Below are 15979 nucleotides of genomic sequence, written 5' to 3'. Positions count from 1 at the left end.
TAGTTTCGAATTTTGATTGATTTGAGTTAGTCGAGAAAGCGCGGGACGCGGTTAGGCGAGCGTTTGCTGTATGCGCTGCGCATCCGGGTTGCAGTTCGAGTATGCCTGCACCACTTATTTTCGCTGCTACGTGCTCGGATCGCAGGCATTGGATAAATATATCTTCCGGTGATTTGGCGGAAAATATCCACGAGTTCGCTTTATGCAGTCTCAACCAGAAGGTATCTCTCAACTGCCTGAATCTGATGTCGCACACTTCGGGATTGGAGACTTGTCGACCCGACGCGATCTTTACCTCGCAGGCGGCATTGCTTCTTATTTCCCGCACTGGCTCTGGGTTTACCGCGATCATTAGCTTGTCGAGCCTTCGAAGGCTTGTTACCTCTTCCGGTAATAAGGGCATGTAAGTGCAATTTGACTCACTAACCGCGAAGTAGTTGTACTCTGGCCAGATGTAGGCTGCCAGATAAGGAATATTAAAAACTTTTTGGATTGCCGGTAGCGGTGACGCTTTGAACAAATTGTATCTCTGAATGTCGAGTAACGGTATTGCTATCTGATAGATTAAACATCCGTCTGATAACAACACCGTTAATTTGGAAATCTTCATAATAGGAATGATTGCAAACCCTTCCTCCGGCATCGGAAATCTGGCATTGGTTACGGAGTTTGCGACGGTTCTAGCATCAGATCCAGGACACGTTCCGCTTGACGCGTGACTGATGTCGCTTCCTCGATTAGACTTGAATTTTGGCACCTAGGACCGCATGCTTGTACGACGTTCGAAGCTGCATTCACCAAGACTGCGCTTGCTTGGAAGTATGGACGCAAATCCGTCTTGTGAATGATTTTCCAGTCTGTGCTGGATGTCGCTAGCGGCGCGATCTTTTCTGTGATCAAGCCCAAGTTTTCTTTCAATAAATAGATTGGCTGGTTGCGGTTCCTTTCGGCGCTGTCGTTTTCCGAGTGGGCGCGGGTACTGATCGCTCTGAAAAACGAACGATGTTTTTGACCGATTTTAGTTGGAAAAATAAATGTACCGCTTGGCTCACCGGGCTGTTTTGATGGCTTCACCGTTTTTTTTTTTGTTTAGGTGTTTAAATAATTTTTGCGTAGTACCGCGCACGCCCGGTGCCGCGCAAAAAAAACGGTAAAAAAAACGACTATTCCTCGGGCTGTTCGTCGAAGCTTTCCGACCTAGTTGCAAGTTCACTCGGCCGGTGAATTTTATTAATGTGTACGGTTTTTACTATTTCACCGTTTTGGATTTTTACGTTGTTCGTTGCTCGGATGATTTTGATTACCTCGAAGGGGCCTTGGTATTCGGTGGCAAATTTACCCTTTCTGGGTTCTTTTAACAAGAATACCAACTCACCCTCCCGGAAATGTTTCATGTTTAGCTTTCTGTCGTAATAATGTTTTGACCTGTACTTTGACTGAACGAGGTTCATCGCCGCCGTTGTTTGGAGTAAAGTCAAATTCGACGTCATATTATCTATATATTCGTTGTAGGACAATACGTTTGCAGCACGAGGAAAGCTCGATGGAGTACGCGGCTTAAATCCAAACAGCAACTCGTGCGGTGAGTAGCGAGTACTTTCATGCTCGGTTGAGTTGTATGCGTGCTGGCACAATGCAGTCCATTCATCCCACTTGTTGATTTTCTTTACGAATTTGCGCAAGTATTCGGTTAGAGTGTGGTGCATCCGCTCTATGGACCCATTTGACTGCGGATGGTATGCCGTCGTGCTGAATTTCTCTATACCGAAAATTGCAGCAAGTTTTTCCAATACTTTATTTTGAAAATGGGTTCCCTGATCAGTTACGATGGCGGCTGGCGGCCCAAACACGCATATTACCTTTTCAGTCAATACTCGCGCTACTTCTTTCGCGTTGGCGTGCCGAGTTGGAGTAAGGACTATGTATTTAGTGAGCATATCCTGAATTGATAAAATATATTTATTTCCCTTGTCCGACGCCTCCAGGGGCCCGTAAAAGTCCATGGCAATCTGATCGAAAGGCATGGCCGGAGTATTGCTAATTAGCATTGGCAATCTGGTTTTTAATCGCACTAACTTGTTAGTCATGCAAGTCGGACAGCGGGCGACAAATTTCTTTATGTCTTGCCGCATGTTTTTCCAATAGAAGTCGTTGGCGATCTTCCCGTACGTCTTGCTCACGCCGTGATGGCCGCCCATAGCTGCATCGTGGTATTGCTTGATTACTTTATAGCGCAAATTCACCGGTGGTACTGGCAGGTTATCTTTATACAGTACGGCAACTATTTTCTCGTTTGCGAATAAGTTATCGAATAACTCGATGCATTTGTCCCATTCGGCTTGAGTTAGTATTTCGAGATCGCGGATTATGGCGAAGCTGTTAATGTTTTTTGACCTCAGCACGTTTTTGAGCGTACGTAAGCATTTACGGATTTCCGCTTTTAACGGTCGGATGTCTATGTGCGCTTTGATGTATACGCCTACCAGAGCCAACCCTTGACACGATGTTACGTTTATTTCTCCGACTTTAAATCCTTTATTTTGCAATTCATCGCTCTTTCGGTAACCCCTTTCGATGAGGGATCTCTGGACTTCAGTTCCTAAATAATCGTCCGCCGAGACCAAATACACCATATTCTCTCTATACCGATATGGGTGTACATTGTAGGATTTCAAGTGTACAAACGGCGATATCACTTGCCCGTTAGCTATCGCCCATGGTGGTTTCTCGCGTGGCGGTCTCGCTTTTGCGACGACGCACTGCTTAAGTTTGTTGCTACTGTCGAGTGCGTCTTTGATCACAGCAGCCGCGATCGCGTCGGTACGCCCATCGCCCCTGTTACTAGCGCCGATGTCGCATGCCGAGACAGCTGCTGCGTTTGTCTGCAGCGGACCGTGTGGGCTTTGCTCGTTCGGCGACTCATTGGGCTCTTGTGCAGGATACACCTCGTCCTCGGTTGGGCTTCGCTGAGGATTGTCAGCGGGAGGTCACGCGCTACTTCGTTGATCGCCGTGATTGTTCGGACTTGCTCCTGGTGATGATTCGACAGGCGATTGATTAGCGATCGATTCTTGATTGCTTCCGCAGCGTTCGCCCTTTTCGTTATCTTCGGGCTCGCGAGTTTTACTTTGATTGTCTATCACCCATCCTTTAGGTTTTCTATTTCGTTTTCTTCCGAGCACTGGGGAGCGTGGCATCTCCTCATCGCTGTCGCCCGAGGGCGAAGGCGCGCGTCGTATCTCGGGTAGTTTGGCGGTGCGTTGTCGAGCCTTCACGCGGTCGTATGGCGTAAAGTGTAGTCCCGATAGATTTAAATGTGCCACGTCGGTAGCGCCGTCCACTACGATATGACAGAAAATGCGTTTGCTCTGTGTTACATCGTAATGTATGCACACGTTCATTTTAAAGGCATGCGCGAAGAGGAACGCGCAGTCGATGTTTCCGTATTCGGACTCAGAGCGCAAAATTCTTTCAGTTTCGGCCGGTTCTCCACAAGCGTGAAGCATTGGCGACTCGAGGAGGAGCTCTCTTAACTCGGTCGCTGATAGATGCAATTTTGCTAATTTTATTAAGGAGAAGAACAGGCAATTACCGGCGGGAGAGTTTGGAATGTCGTCCGAGCGCACCAACTCGACCAGTGGTTCTGCACAACGGTTTTTACGTATATATGTTTGTATTAAAACGTTCCCCGAGCTGGCGGAGGAGTTCTCGTCTGATGGTTCCGGCTTCCTTTCATAATTCCTAGATATCCCTTCGAAGCTTTCAGCTGGGCCGACACCCTCGTAATCTGCGAATGTGCTGGAATTCCCGGTACCGATGGCTTGGTATTCGAGCTGCTTTGTAGGGATCAGATTCTTCTCTTTTCTGGGGCCGAGTTTGTTTTTGTCGATAACTGCTGGACCAGCATTCAGCTTATCTTTAGCATTATTAAGATTTTCAGAGCACCCCCCGGTTCTTGGTATACTGCAACTCGGAGCGACGGTTGATTGCCGCTCGTGCACCAAAATCTGTACACCGTTTTTTCCATTAACCACCTGTCCTTCTACGGTGATCGCCAGTTTTCTCTTGGTACCGTCGCTTCCCCATGGCCAGCTTGCTGGCATATTAGATACCTTCTTAGTGCCTAACAGCGGTTCTAGACGGGGCGACCCGATCGACATGCTCTTTCTTGCGGATTCGTCCGACGAAATATGCCGGTCCGTGCTTACGTTCGATGAAGCTTTGTTTACCGGGGATCTAGCTTGACTCGAATTGCTTGCCGAGAATTTAAAGCTCTGCAGAGATTCTAAGTCTGCATGCGTTTTTCCTGAGGGCGGTGCTGCTCTCTCGGTATCGCTGCTACTAGATGCACTAGGTTCGTATAGCTCTGTTGCTTTTGCGCTTTGTTTCGCACTGCGAGTTACGGGGCCTGCTGGCTCGACGTAGCTTAAATATTTTTGAAGGTCGGGAGGCAACTTTACGCCACCCCTGCTGCTTGCAGCGACAGAGGTGCATATCGATTGCATCGATATGTCTGAGTCAGATGTTTCGTCAATTAAGCTTTCGTTGACTTCACGCCGGCCAATTTTCGCTGCCTCGCAGAATTCGATCGACTCTCTTAGAATACTTTCGATGCGCTTGCTCTCGTTTGGTCCTAAGCGATACATGTTTTTTCCCACCTGCTTGATGACCACGCATGCCAAAATGCATTCTACGTTTATTTTTCCGCAATAATCGCGTCTGTACGTACCTTTACAGTCATCGATCTCAGTTAACCAGCGCAGATTCACAACCTCGTCGCCGTCGAGGACGTCTAAGAGTATGCGGCCTATATAAAAGCTATTTTCGACGTTTCTTATCGCTAAGTATTCGCCCGCCTTGTAGATCACGCGCTTCGGCTTGCGCTTCGCTCTTATACGCGTGCTTTTGTTTGAGCTTGCTGAACTGGTTGTCGACAATTTTATTTTACGATCTTTATCGATACCTTGCCTTTTTATGGCGCGAGTCCGAAATATTCTTCCCGGAGGGGCACCTGCTTCTTCATCGGGGCTTTCTAAGATTTGCTTATTGGCCAGCTTGTATAACTCCGCTCGAGGAAGGTCCGGATTAATTTGCCCCTCCGTGATCACCGGATTTCGCGAAAGAGCATCTGCGTTGGCATTCTTTTCGCCGGGGCGATACACTATGTCAAAATCATAACCGACCAAGGCGGCTTTGAGGCGATTAAACCTCAAGTCCGGCTTTTTAGTGTTATGAAAATGCTTCAAGCTCTCGTGGTCCGTCACGACTGTAAACTTCCTACCGTACAGATAATAGCGGAATTGCTCTTTTGCAAACACTATTGCCAACAGCTCCTTGTCGTATATGGGATATTTTAGTTCGCTGCCTTTCAAGCAGCGTGAAGCGTAGGCACACGGTTGGTCTGCGCCAAGTTTTCCCTGGCTCAGAATTGCGCCGAGGGCCCAATCACTGCTGTCTGTCGTGACAATGAAAGGCTGCGACATATCGGGAGCTTTAAGCACTGGTTCTTTCGACATGAGTTCTCGCAATATGTTGAACGCGGTCTCTTGTTCCTCGCCCCAGACAAATTCTGCGTTTTTTTGTAGGAGCAAGAACAGTGGCCTAGCGATTTTGGCGAAGTCCTTGATGAATCGCCGATAATAACTGAACAGGCCAACCGCCTGCTTCAGTTTCTTCGCGTCAGTTGGCACTGGATATTTAGCCATCACCCGTGTTTTCTCGGGATCGGTGCGAATGCGACCTCCGCCCACTATATGCCCGAGTACATGAGCCTCTTTTTTTAAAAATTGGCATTTTTTGGGCTCGACTGTCATATTAGCCTCGAGCAATCGCCCTAGTACTCGACGCAGCCTCTCTTTGTGTTCATCCAGTGTCTCGCTAAAGACCATGAGGTCGTCGAGATATATCTCGACTTCCTCGCCTTGCAAGCCCTTCATGGCCAATGACATTGCTTTCGTAAATGTTATAGTCGCCTCCTTCAGGCCCATAGCCATTCAGCTAAACTGTAACAGCTGATTGCCATGTCTCCCGTCAGGAGCGTAGAAAGCGGTCAAATGGACCGATTCTGGGTCCATTTCTATCTGATGGTACCCTTGCTTTAGGTCCATCACGGTAATGTAGTTAGCTGCGGCCAAATGTTCTAAAATGTCGCTCGTGAAAGGTAGAGGGTGACAACTGCCTTCTGTTTCTTCATTGAGCGCTCTAAAATCAGTCACTAGGCGGAACCGCTTGTTTCCCTGCGCGTCGGGCTTTTTTGGCACGATCCACAGTGACCACGAATAGTTAGAATTTGAGGGTACAACGATCCCTTGCTCGCGGAGCTTTTCTAGCTCTCTGAGCATGTTTTCTTTTAGGGCTGGCGGAAATCGAAATCGATTGCTTTTTATCGGTTTGTCTGACTTAAGTACAATCTTGTGTTTAAGCAGGTGCGTAGCTGGCAGTGGCTCGACGTCTAGCCCAAACACTCCTGGAAAATCGCTGATGATTTTCCGTATATAACCGATTTCCTCGTCGTTGCATCCCTCCAAGTCTGCCAGTTTTCGGATTTTTTCGACTCGTTCTATTCTAGCTTGTTCGTCGGCGAGAAGTCTTCTATTTAGGGACTCTACCTCCTTATATTTTTCGACTTTCTTACTTATGTCGAACATTCGCCGCAGATTTGCCGTGAACTTGGCGGTACTTTCAGCTGAGCCATCCCCATCGGCCTGATACAGCGGATTTTCTTCCATTGTCTTGCACTCGAGAAGCTCGATTACTGGGTTTGCTATCGAAATCTCTTCATCGCTAGTATTGATACATTCCGCATAGACTCTGCCGTTTCTGTTTTCGGCTACGAAATTACCAAAGAGGATGTCGGGATGGATATTTGTTATGGGCACCCACCCGACTTTCACGTCGCTATTTTTGACGCGAGCTCCGATTATCATCTTCACCCTTGGGGGTATCGTCACACGCTCATCAGACTCGAACGGAATTTGCTCTTTGCCGAGTCTTAGGCATTGGTCGGCTGCATCTACGCAACCTCTGTGCGCGTCTATGATGTCCCACCCAATGATTCCCGAGTTTTCTATAGGGAAGTCATTGGGCACTATGTGGACGTTGCAAGCCAACCCTTGCAGTTTTATTACTGCTTGGCCCAGCGTGTGCGATGCTCCTGGCGTTACGCCTTGGATCTTGATAATTTTGCTCGTGTCTATAGGATAGCATGCCGCTAATTTTCCTCTTTTTAAGACGGAGATGTCCGCCCCTGAGTCCGCGTAGAATGTACCTTGTCCCTCTTTTAGCTGAGGGCTATTTAGTTTAACGATTGGAGGTTGTCTTCCAGCTAGTAAAAATCTAACCTTAGCAGTCTCGAACCTCTCGTTTAACGCGACTTCGGATTTTTCTTCAGATTTTGATTTTATATTCTGTTGGGTTTCCACTACCATTGGATTTTTTGTGGGCTGATTATTAGTTGCCGCTTCGTTCACAGCTTTTTCTTTTTGACACTCGTCGCCTGGGGAACGTGGCGAACGTCTATCTAGTTTAAATTTTTGCCGTGTTCTGTTGCGTTGTCCGGGCTATTATTACCATTTTTCTGCTTGTTGTTATTTTTATTATTGTAGCGGCGATCCCTGTTGCCATTCTTTTTAGGTTTGCGAGGGGGCCGCGAGATCATTCCGTTTTTTGCATGAAACATCAGCGTACGACAATCTTCTGTATTGTGCGTGTCTGTTTGGCAGTAACCGCACATTTTCTCTGCGCCTTGCTGATTCTCCTGCGTGGTACTTGTTTGTGGCGGTGGTTCGTTGACAGTCTGTGCTGATTTAGGAAGAATTCCCTCGCTTAATAATAACCGCAGTTGTGCCACCGGATCTACAGGACTCACGATGTTACTAGGCGCGTTTCTCGTACCCTATTTACCTTCGTATTCGATGGCGAATGTTATTGCTTAGTTTAACGTTTTTGGCTGCTTAAGCTGTACCAGGAAATTGAGCGGAGACTTTAGGCCGAGTAAAAATTGCTCGAGGGCTTCGATGTCTGCTTGCTGTAATTTAGACGCCCTATCGGATTCGGATATGTCCGGGGCACATCCTATAATTGTTCTCAACCTATTATATAATTTTTCGGCACGCATGCCGTAATCGTTTGCCGATTCTAATACGCCCTGTTGAAGCGTGCGAATTTCACCCTGTATTTGGTGGGCGACGCCGATGTTCGCGAAATGTAGGGTCAGATCTCGCAAAAATTCATCGATAGTTTTATAACGGGCTGTTCGTGAGCGATATCCCTCCGTGGCCTTTCCTTGCAGCCTATTAGCGACGTGCATCAAAAGGAACTCCTCATTTTCGGGTCCAAACTTCTTTTGCACTTTGCGGACCGCGTTGCAAAAAATTGATAGATTGTCGGGGTCTCCGTCAAAGTAAGGTACGTAGCTAGCCGCTTGGTGAAAGGTCATTCGCCTTACGGCAGCCTCTGCAACCGAGGGATGTACTAGTTCGGCTTCGCTATCCTCGTCATCCGAATACTTCTTTTGACGAGAGGGATGGCTATGCCTGGATTTGTCTCGGTGCTTGCGACTTGCATCGCTTTCACTCTCGCTGCCGCGCCTACGCTTATCGCTTTTTAATTTTCTATCTTCGCGCCTGTACCTATCGCGATTACCGGACGCGCTCCTGTCCTGCTTTGATCGATCGCGCTTTCTATCTTCGTCGTCGCCGTGCTTGCGCCGTCTCTCGTTATTTTTGTCCCCGCGCTTTCGATATTTATCGTCGCCATCCCTTTTGTTACCGCGGCTGCTATCGCTATCACTACGCCGACGACGACTGTTGTTGCTGTTGCCGCTATGTCAGCTGTACTCGTCGGACTCGCTAGACGCACTCGCGCTTAGACTGCGCTGGACTCGCGTGTTTCTCGCGCTTGTCCTGCCTGGCCGGCGGCTGTACTTCTCCCGGTAGTTAATCGCCCGCTGCGCGTCGCATTTGCCCTCCGCGGGAGCTAGGGTATAAAAATTTACTTCGCGACAGTTGCTGCGGGTCGGACTACTGCGCAAGCTAATCCGTGATTTGAGTTTCGGCGCGTACTTCACTCCGGCTACTCCGGTAAAAAAATTTTCGCGAACGGTGTTCTCGCTTAAGCATAGATTGCCTAGCCTATTTTCCAGGTTCTTTAATTCATTTGGCTGTGCCGCGCTTCCGAGCTTCAGCGCGCAGTTATTTTCATCGTTCGGGAGTATGCTAGACCGTAGCATAACGCTGTTTTCTCTGAGGCCTTGTTCGGGACTCTCTTCGTCCGATAATTCCGGTTTATCGGTGTACCGGCCCTCATTCATGCGCTTTTCTATTGCGTCCCTTTGAGATGCCGTCCAACCCCGTTTCGATCGACCAGAACAAAGGTGGTCATTGCACGCGCTGCTGGAGTCGCTGACCGGGGACCTTAACGCAGTCGCTGTGGCTCTTTGCGATCTGGGCGACATTTTTCGCGTAATTCTAAAAACCGCTCTAGCCCGTTTAAACTGCTTTTTTGGTCCGGTGTTCGGCTGCATTCTCTCTTCGGTTTTAGAGCTTTTTACCGCTTGCCACGCCGCGTGAATGAGGCCAGACGGGGCCATGTTCGCTGCGTTACGCGCACTCAGCTTATGCTAAAGACTCCCTAAACTTACACGAAGACCCGGAAATGATAAAACAAAGTAAACAAAATGCGGCTGTACCGCGACCTACCCGGAAGCCAAGCTACGTAAAAATATCATGGACAACTTACATTGCGATGATAAGCACGAAGGTTGGGCGCATGATGTCTTGATGGTGGATGTTATCTGCGAGATGTTGTCCGATGGATCGCGCTCGCCGACGGCTAGTCCGCGCCTACTATTGAGCGCGCGTGGTGGCTGCTTCCGTGGTTGACCCGCGCACCGACGGCTGGTCCTCGGTGGCCCAGATAGGATGGTGGCCAGTTGGCTTCGCTGAGGCCCAGGTAACGCACGCCGGCGGGTGTCCGGTGCTGAGGCCGTTTGACTGATTTTCTTCAAAGTCACACGGGCGAGTTGGAGCCACTTTTTTTTTGTGACCTCAGCTTCCTTCTCGTGGAGCCCCGAGTTTTGTTTTTGGAGCTTTGGCGGCACGAGGCTTACGAGCTTCTTAAGATTCTTGCGAATTTACACTCGAATATTCACAAGCACTGCTTATCGTTCTTTCTTTTATTTAGACTCGGTAACCGATTAATTTAAATCGATTGCAGGTGTCGTTTTTCGGGGCCCCGCTAAGGGATGCCAGATGTGGCGGGTGATGACGGGGTCCTGCCCCAAAGACAACGACTGACCTTGCTCTAGTAAACTTTATTGCAGGTTGTGAGCTCCGCTCGCGAGCTCTGCCGCCGATCAACTGCCCGCTTTGCCATCGACGCGGCTCGTCGACGGTTAGCGGTCGCACGCGCGAAGGTGCAACCCGATGCACCTTTGCCCGTGCGAACCTTCCGAGTCCGCCGTTCTCTGCTGACGGAGCATTGCATGCGCCGTCGGCAGCGGCGACCCGAGCCGTCACCGGAGAGCCTGGGGCTCGTCCGTGACATACGGCAGAGTATATCGCGCATGATAGTAAATTACATCAATTTCTAAAATAATTCTAAGTCGATTTTGAATAGAGTAATTGCGTTAAAAAGTCAATGGAGTACAGAAAAAAATTCTACAACACCGAAATGATAATATTTAACAGCCCGTGAAAAGCCTATAACAGATGCTCTGTGACTACACAAAGTTTAGTATAAAGTCGCATATCAAACGCTACGATGTACGGATGTGACATATTATACGAGTATACACAATATAACATAATCAAATAAGCAGTTCAACAAGTTAATGATATGTAGTTCTACGATATTAAGATAAGCATAGAGCAAAAGTCAGTTGCATGCAAAGAGAATCGCACCCCCTCCGTGCTTCAAAAAACCGCAACATAAGTGGAAGGGCTTTTTTGGCACCAAAGCTCAAAGTTGCGGAGACGCGTGCTTTTTTCAGTGGCGCCAATCTATATCATTCCTACAATTTGGCAATGCACGTTTTCTTAATTAAATCCAATGAATTGTATACACGCATTTAATTTAGACGCAAAGTAATTTAGACAGATCTCTGAGTTTACAGACTGATTACAGAAGCAGATGCGAAGCTGATGCACGCTCGGATTATTGGATCAGCGCGAGCTTAGTAGTAGCGACAAAAACAGCATGCTTGTGTTTACTCTCTAAAAAAGCAGATATATTTGTCACAGGGAAATACAAAATGTGTGAAATATATATATATATATATATATATATATGGACAGCTGAGCGTCAGCAAAAGAAAGTAAAGCTTTTTTATATCAATTATCGAAAGAAATATAAATTATATTTATTTTTAACTTTTTGCTTTAATTCTTACGCAGAAATGGGAGTTGGCAAGCAAAGCGAGCAGGGGGGTTACCCCCCTAGTACATACAAATTTTGATTGATCCATACATGGTGAATTTTTATTCTGATTTCCACATGGTCCATGAATCATATGTTGTTTAAAAAGACCATACAGAATAGGATAATTACTTTCATCTGGTATTATAGCGCTAATAATATTGTCAATTTGATCAGAGCTACGAAATTTATCTTTAAAATCTAAGTATAGTAGTGCATGCATATAAGGTAATCCTCTCTTATGAAATACAATTACATAGATGTAACCAATAATTTTACCAAATATTTTTTTTGGTAATACTTTCAAGAATACAGCTACTTTAAGATGAAAAACTCGAGCTACTACATCAGGTCCATCTAATGTATTTTAATTGTCATTTAAATTTTCTACAATTTCAATCCATTTAGGATTACAAGTCATAGTAACAAATAAATCAGGTTTTCCAAATGTTTGGACGACTTTCATTGCGTCTATATGAACTTGTTGCAACGAGCGCGGACTTGCAATAAATGTTGATGGTAAAATAACCATTTTGCCAATATTGACATAATTTGATTGAGCTTTATTTGTTACATAATCCATTAATCCACGATTCGTTTTAGTTCTTAATTTTGCTTGCTGATTTCTAATATAAAATAATCTCGTTCCTTCAACTTTACACCATGAATCAACTATAAATTGTTGAGTTAATTTACCTAAATTTAAACAAGGATTAAATTCATTTTGTACACTTAAAGGAAAGAAATAATATAGCAACGCTGTAACTTTGGTTTTATTTTTAATTTTACTTTCATAATTAGGTTGCCATCCTCCTTGTCCGAAAGGAAAAATTAAAGGATATGTCATAGGATCATCATGTTTACTTATAATTGGAATACTAGCAATAATGGCCTCGCTCGCTAACGTTCGCTCGGTTGTATTTCAATGGAGATTTATTTCAACATGTATATTGTAAATAAGTGCATTTAAAATTAATTTCTTGGGTTTTGAATTTTCAATTATATAAAAGTTGATATTTTTAAAATATTGTAAATTTTGTGTCATAAGATTCTGCAAGGAAACAGATATATTTTAACAATTGTAAAATGAATCATTTAATTACATTTTTTTAATCTGTATTTTTAAATTTAATTAAACAGTAGCATAAATTTAAAATTAATGTTTTAAGGAAAGAAAATTTTTAATGGTGTTAAATACCAGGCAGATTGATTAGACAGAAAACAGTAATGCATTTTTTTAAATTGAATCATTCAAGATGTTTTAAACTTTGTGTTTATACATAGTATAAATTATTAGAATATATATTTATATAAATATATGTATCTCTCTATATTATAAAAATAATTCGCCGCCGCCGCCGTTTCAAGAATTTTCCTCCTCATTTACTCCCCCTCAATTACTCCCCCTCAATACTTCCCCTTAATTTTAATTGTTAATTTCCATTTACAATTGCCGGGTATCTGCATATCGTTCTAAAAGATCGGTATCTTTTAGACCGTGAAAAAAGTGTTTTATTTTAACTAAAAAAAGTTGGGTTACAAAAAAAAAGAGTGAACCTGCACGAGAGCGTCATCATCAATTTAATCATCATGGCAGAAATACAATTATGGGGGCGAGAACTCCCTTACTTCTGTGCCATATGGTGCAACCCATCACAGACAGGAGTCTGACACCTGGCTCGACCTATGCTTAATCGATGAACAGGATCGCCTGCTCTCATATTGGAAGACAGACACTCCTTTCATCAACGGACATGACCTTATCACAGCCATACTCGACGTACAGATTCCACGCCACGTACCTGCTACATACACCTACAGAAACTACAAAGGAATTTGTGCTGAGAAGCTAAGGGACTTCCTTAGCGCATGTAACTGGCCATCTTTCACCACGCCATCACTTGACGAATGCATTACCATCCTTAACGACAAAATCACGAAAGCCATAAATCATCTCGCCCCATTAAAGACTGTGATACCTGGACGTAAGCGTCACCCGTGGTTCACCGCGGCTCTTCGTGACCTCTTAACTGAAAGGAATAGACTCTACAGGCGCTTTCGCAGAAGTCGACTACCTTGGGATCTATACTTTTATAGAATCGCAAGGGACGACGCTCATAGACGGGTCGAGGAGGCCAGGCTGAATTACTATTATTCACGCTTGTCTACACTGACCGACGTTGCAGAGATATGGAGAGAGCTTGAAAATCTTGGTATTACTATCCATGAATGACAGTCTTGTCGTTTAAAGCTCGCTCTCTCTCACGCTTGGGGTGTGTGTCTACGTATATAGCTCGCCTTTAGCTTTCCGCCATCCAAGAGAGCTTGCCTGTTCCCCGCTCGCTGCGTTGCTATCTCTCCGGCTGCACTGCACAGTAGTACCGGAGAGATCCGACGATGCAAGTCAGATCGGAGAGAGCTTACGGCGATTGTTTCGTGCCAACGTCATCGAGCCATTTGGCAGATCGAGCCGCGATGTAAGGATGCAGCCGCGCTGCCACAGCCTTCCAGAGCGACGTTAACGACTCTGAACCCTTTTCTTCTTCTTCTTCTTCTTTCCGCGATCAACGCGAATTTTTATTTATTTTTTTTTTATCTCCATGAATCGTAATAGCCCACTATTGGCGAAATTTGGTCCGTCAGCGGACACGTGTCGCCGGCGCGTGCGTGATCAACCACACAGATAAGTTTAAGTTACATACGCGAATTCTATTACATATATTTAAGATACGTATTCATCACTTTTTATTTGTCCCGAAGAAGAACCAGATAAGGGATTGATAAGATAATGAACTGTTAACCTAGACGTTTTTTAAATTTTTGCTGCTGCTGTTGTTACAGTTTCTAACTTGAAGGAGTTTTTTGGAGAGCATTTTTTATTCATTCAAGGTAATACATAAACTATTAATCGAGTGAATTATATCGTTTATTAGGTTGTTCCTTTATATAGAGGTTAAATGAGAGTGCGTATATTATTAAGTACGTCTCTTTCTTTCATTCCATGTAACATATATGTTGAGAACAAATTCAATCTAATATAGCTCAAATACGTCTTATGTATTTTAAATTATGGACGTTTAGGTAGCCTTAATATATCTCTCTACAATCGGGGCGAGATAGATAAGTTGTTGCAAACCCAGCGTTTAACAGGCTTTCTTATTAAAGCTATCTAAGCTCATCGGCATTTTTCGCGTGACGGAGAAAAATATATTTGCATTCATACATTCTTATACGTGTATATGTAACGGAAAACTGTTTGCACAACTGCTTACCATCGTCGTCTTTCTAAATTACAGCCGCGCGTATTGGTGCAGCGGCTCAACCCACATGTATTTTTCGTGTGTTAAGAAAAAAAAGGATGTGCTTGAATTTTTTTCTTTCGGCCTATTGTCGATTTCGACCCGATTTCAATATCCACAGTTACGTGGAATTCTACACGCGGAAACGAGGAGGTAATCAGATCAGCAGCATTTATGTCTTCACGACGACGGCAACTGATCTTCATTCGCGTAAGCCGACTGCCGTCGCCGTCCGACTTTTAGTCAATCGAATAATGTGCGTACGTACATACACGCTCGAGGTAAAGTTGTTGGTCGATGAAAAATCTGGATGTTTGCAATCAGGCTCGAAAGCCAAAGATTTTTTTTCAAATCCTTATAACCTTTAATCTAACCGATCATTTTTGAGCTCTGATTTAAGCTCTTTTCCTCTACCTTTAAGAAGTTACACACATATTAGCCTACTTGGGTTATGTCAGTTTGGAATTTATGTTCATGTTAAAACCTTTTAAAATATAAGATTTTTAAATATGAAATTTTTTGCATGACAGTTTTATATTTTTTATTGCAGTTGATTGTATCAATTACAATACATTGTCAAACAGCTGTAAAATTAGTTAAAAAATGGTTATTAAAATTGAAATTGAAAATCTTTCCGTAATACTGATGTTATTATCTTGAGCACTTCTTAGTGAAGCATCGCCAATATTCGAAGGTAATATTTATTGTATAAATGTAATGTATTTAATAATATTTTATTTATTAAATTGTAAAAGAATAAGCTTTTTTATCAGGTTTTTGCTATTTATGAAATTTAAATAGATTTATTCTATTTATTATATTTTGTTATATGTCTATTTAAAATCAAAAAATCAGAATTTAATATGTCTGCAGAATACAAATAATTAGTGATGGGAATTGTTTATTTCGTGCTTTTTTATACTTTTTATATAATACTGAAGATAAATATGAAAAATTAAAAACGATAATTATAAAATATATTGTTCGAAATTGGGAATGTTACAAAACTTATATTGAAACGGATCGATCCTATATTGTAAAAATAACAAATGCAGATATTTACAGAAGTTATATGGCAGTAGATGGTAGATTTGGCAGAGAAATTGGAATAGTTGCATTTGTTAAGGGGGCACACCACCTTTGAAATTAAAATCAAAATTTTTCATTAAAAATCCATTAAAAAAGTTACATGATAGTTATGTTAAAATTAATCAAAAATTGATCAAAAAAATCAGTAATATGCTTATAAAAGTTTTTCTATGAAA

The sequence above is a fragment of the Nasonia vitripennis genome, unplaced genomic scaffold (genome assembly GCF_009193385.2).
Source record: "Nasonia vitripennis strain AsymCx unplaced genomic scaffold, Nvit_psr_1.1 unplaced0001, whole genome shotgun sequence".
In the NCBI taxonomy this organism is placed as follows: Eukaryota; Metazoa; Arthropoda; class Insecta; order Hymenoptera; family Pteromalidae; genus Nasonia; species Nasonia vitripennis.
The sequence above is the reverse complement of the archived record's forward strand: the minus strand, read 5'-3'. Positions refer to the sequence as shown.